This window comes from Arachis ipaensis, chromosome B04 (assembly GCF_000816755.2).
Source record: "Arachis ipaensis cultivar K30076 chromosome B04, Araip1.1, whole genome shotgun sequence".
Classification (NCBI taxonomy): Eukaryota; Viridiplantae; Streptophyta; class Magnoliopsida; order Fabales; family Fabaceae; genus Arachis; species Arachis ipaensis.
This window is the reverse complement of record NC_029788.2, coordinates 13,000,658-13,005,826: the sequence shown is the minus strand read 5'-3', so window position 1 is coordinate 13,005,826 and position 5,169 is coordinate 13,000,658.

Sequence of the window (5,169 nt, the reverse complement as noted above, 5' to 3'; positions counted from 1 at the left end):
CCTTAGCTTCCTCTTCAGAGTCCTTTCAAGTTCAGGATCAGCTTCAACAAGAATGTTCTTATCCTTGTTCCTGCTCTTATGAAAAAGAAGAGAACAAAAAATATGGAATCCTCTATGTCACAGTATAGAGATTCCTTATGTAAGTATGAGAAGAGAATAATGGAGGGAGGAAAAGACAAGAATCCAAACACAAGGGAGAGGAATGAGTTCGAATTCTTGGGTGAAAGAGGGGTCTTAGTAGATGAATAAATAAACAGAAGGGGATGAGAGATGAGAGAATTTTCGAAGATAATTGAAAAGAAAAGAAAAATATTTTTGTTTTTTTTTTTTAAGAATTTATGTTTTATCGGGTACTCAATTATCCGAACCGAACCAATCCATTCTTAATCAGTTTGGTTTAGTTCGGGTACATACACAAAAAAAACTTAAATTCGAACTAAACCAAATCAATTACAATTCAATTAGTTCGGTTCTCTTTTCACCCTAAACTCTAACTAACTCGACCCGTGCTCACCCCTAATATCATCTGTGTTTTTACAGAAACTGTACTATTTTATTTATTTTTTTAATAAGCATTTTTTTAAAAAATTTATTAAAAAAATAATAAATACTCTTTTCGGTCGAGTTACTGGTTTAATAGTTCAATCGGAGTCGAACCATAATTAAATCGATTTAATTAAATATATAATAAAATTATTAAAAATTCAATATATAATTTTAAATATTTAAATTTAATTATTTTTAAGTTAATAAAATTCAAAATTTTACGAAATTTTCAACCTTCTTCCATTCTCTTCCATATAATAAAATAAAATAAAATAAAAAATTAATAAAAACTCAAAATTAACACTTAACAACATATATCTTTATTAAATGAAACAAATTTTGCTATTTTACTAAATTCCATCAATGATACCAAGTGAATGCATATTTTAAAGGGCCAAAGCATCATAAAAGACTAGATAGAATTTGTAAGAGAAATTCTGAAGCATCTACAAATATATGAGGAACTTAAGTCGGACCTAAAATGAATTTTCATTATCTTAAAAACAAGTTCTCTTTGCAAAAGATATGCAGTAAATACAAGTTCTTTTTAAAACAAAATGCTCAATTAAATTAGCTTCTATCCCACGCACATACATGACGTCACAACACATTTCAGCACACCACAAAATCATAAAGAATTAACTGAAGTTTCAGCAATCTACTTCAGACCATAAAAATTCTCCAAATTGAAACAACCTAACAAGCAACCCATACCCGCAAAACTCCAAGAATCCAAAATTCAAGCAACAGGCCACAGAATAAAAGAAAAAAGAAACAGAAAAAATTAAGAAACATACCAATCTAATATCTAAAAATTTATTAATATCTTTATTATAAGACAACAAATTTTTCAAGGCACAAAATAATCCAAATCTAATTGAGTCATATTAAAGAAAAAAGAATGTCCTAACTCAATGAAACTATAACCCTTGATTGGTAGCGTTTTCAAATCACTTTGTGGTTATCCCATCTTTAAGGCAGCGTTTGGTTTCAAAGACACAGACACAGAGATATGAGACACGCTAGAACATATTTTATATTTGTTTGTTGAGACACAAATCTTTGATGGACACGTTAGTACACAAGTATACACAAAATACATGTATTTAGTGGAGAATGGACCCTCTCCATTTTTTTAACAATTGAGGGAATAAAGTGTGATCTCTCACCATTAGTTTTATAAGTGGAACCAAGAATAAATATGAGAGAGAGAGCAATGGAGGGTTAAAGATCACACTTTACACTCTCACTTTTTTTTAACAATTGAGAGGATCCATTTCCGTATTCAGTGTACTTCCAAAATAATGAGACACAGAGACACAATCAATTAGACACAATTTTTTACTCATTTACCCTCTCTTTCTTCTTCTCCATCCACCGTGACCGTTCTCCTTCCTCCCTCCTCCTTTCTTCCGCCGTCGCATCCCCTCATCCAGATTCGCCGTCAGCGTTGCATCTCCTTGTCCAGATCCCTCGTCCAGATCCATCGCCGCTGTCGCGTCTCCCCTTTCATCTAGATCTGCGTTCCATCGCCGCTGCGTCTCCCACTTCGTCCAGATCCAAGCGTTGTCCTGTGTCTCCTCCGTCCAGATTTGCGTGCCGCCACTCGTCTCCTCCTTCGTTTAGATCCACCGTCGCCGCTAAGTCTCCTTCATCATCCAGATTGGCTGTCGCCTCTCTTCCCTCTTCGCGATGCCCATGGCCGCCTCTCCCTCTTCCTCTTCGAGTTTGCCATTGTCGCCTCTTCCTCTACTTTGGTTCTTCTCTTTTCACAGTTTGCTCTTCAGTTACCTTCTCCTCCCTTTTTGTTTTTTTGTTGAAAAATAAAAATTCTTGTTGATTCTTGTAAAATTTTTGCTGATTAATTTGTGGTGAATTGTGTGTGATGATGAATCTGAAGTGGTGGAGATGGTGGATGATAGTGGTAGCAATGGTAGCTGATATTTTTTTTTAGAGTAAAGTATAGTTTTTGTCCCAAACGTTTGGAGTAAGTCTTATTTGTGTTCCTAACATTTAAATCGTCCTATTTGTATCCTTAACGTTTATAAAAGTGATTCAATGTTATCCTATTATTAATTATACTAACAAATCAGATTATATTTTTCAATTATTCTCACTTGGATGTATTCATTCTCAATTGGGTCTCACTTGGATGTGTTCGATTTTAATATTATACCCACTATTTGTGTTTAAATTCAATTATGTCCCTAGAAAAGTGAATTATGTAAATGTTGTAGGAATTAGTTTCAACATTTGATGAGCTATTTTTCGGAATAGATCATCGATTCTATCCCAGACATTTGTATTCTAACTTTAAGAAGAGATTTTTAAAACTCAAACTAAAGCGCTCATGATGTGTAATTGACTGCAGGATAACATTGAATCACTTTTACAAACGTTAGGGATACAAATAGGATTTACCCCAAACGTTGAGGACAAAAACGATACTTTACTCTTTTTTTATAAGGATAATATGGACTTTTTCTAATTTTATTGTGTCTTATTCAATGTTTACCAAACACAGTACATAGACACTAATAACTTATGTTCATGTCTTTAATGTCTATGTCTCTATGTCTCTGTCTCAAGAGATACATAAACCAAACGCTGCCTAACATACAATAAAAAATATAAAAAAATTAACTCAGCAAAAAATATTTAACAAAATCATTCAGCAACTCACAACTCAGACATTCAATAAACCATTAAACGCAGTATTATTAACAAAACTACAAAGTATTATTAAAATCCGAAAATCAGCAACATTAACAAAACTACAAATTATTATCAAAATCTGAAAATCAGCAAATTAATATTTTTAAAAATAGTAAAACTAACAAAAATAATTCCAAATAACAGTGCTTACCGGTATCGAGGAAGGAAGGGGAGTGACGGCGACGACACAAAACTGCCGGCTAAGACAGAGAGAGAGAGAGCTCGAACAGAGGAGACGACGACGGTGACATAACTTCTTAGGACGGCGACAGAGCTTCCACACGTGACATAGCTTCCTACGACGGCGACAGAGCTTCCACACGCGACGCCTGTCTCCAGTAGAGAAGTGTTCGGCGATGACAATGAAAAGAGACGGTGGCTGCGGGGTTGTGAGACTAGGGTTCTTTGTTCTTTTAGTTTCCAATTTTCAGAGAGAAGAGAGAAGTGGGACTGGGTAGGGGTGTTCAAAACAAATCCGGACCGAAAAAACTGATCAACCGAACCGAAAAAATAAAAAACTGAACAAACTAAAAAAAATCACGTTTTGCTGTTTTTCTTGCGGTTCGGTTCAGTTTTTCGTTCACACTGAAAATTCTAACCGAACTAGTCACCTAAAAAATCCTAAAAAGCCAACCCCCAAAGTCCCAAATACCAGATAACCTAAACCTAGCAGCGCCACTCTAGTCTCTCACAGTCTCTCTCTAATGAAGGAACATTAAGCCTCAAGCCCCAGCCGCCAAGCCCCTTCCTCGTAGCACTGTCTTCCTTCACCGTCCACAGCACCATCGCCGACTTGCCGGACAGCACCTCGGCGCGGTTCTCTCTCCCTCTCTTCCTCCTTTCACAGTTCACAGTCGCCGTTTTCCTCCCTCACAGGTTTTAGGGGAGGGCCGTTTTTAAGGGGTTGACCGAACAGAAAACCCTTAAATAAATCGGTCGGTTTTGGAGGTTCACCGGTTTACTATCGACTATCGGTTTTTTTTAACCGATTTTTTGTCACGCGATTTTAAAGTCAACTGAATCGTCCTGATGACTGAATCTCAATTAATCCAGTTAAATCAGTCGGTCCATTTCGGTTTTTAGAACTTTGAGTCTTTCTACAACAATTCAAAAATCCTTAATCGATTCTCAAGGACTTAACTAATTAGTCTAAGCAGTCTTTGTAATTGTTAGATGGTAATCTATTGATACATTAAGTATAGTTGCTATGAGAATACTACCATTTCTCACACATCAACAAGTTATCATTTGACAATTTATTATAGAGACTACTTAGACTAATTATTTAAATGGTTAAAAATTAATTAAAAATTTTTAAATTATGGAGAGGTACTTTGTCCTTTAAATTAATCAAATAATTAAGAACTAAAAAAGGTATTAATTCTTAAAAGCTAATATATTTAAGGGTTTAGCTAACATGTGTCCTAAGAGCAAATGATAAACTTGTTATTAGTGAAAAGTTTTTATTGAAAATATAAAAAATTCAAGTTTTCAATGCATTTATTTTGCCTTCATCAAATGAAAACATTTAAAACTTTATACTAATGGTAAGCTAGACACATGTTAAATAAACTCTATATTAATTTTTCTTTTTAGGAAATTAGAAAAAAATAAAAAAACAAAAAATAGTGAGTATAAAATAAGGGACCGTTGCACTTTGCACTTCTAATTATTTGTTTTTGTAGGGGAAACACAAGGAGGGCTAGGTTTAGGGAACACGACAAAGATCCAAAAGTTTGAAACCGAGAAGAGTATCGAAGACTTGAGAATGAGTCTTTCTTAATCTTCGTGGACAACCTTCCCGAAGACATATCGAGGAGAGAGTTGTTTTAGCTGTTCAACTGGACGGGACGCATAAACGACATATATTTATCACGAAAACAAAAAAGTGATCATATATATATATAT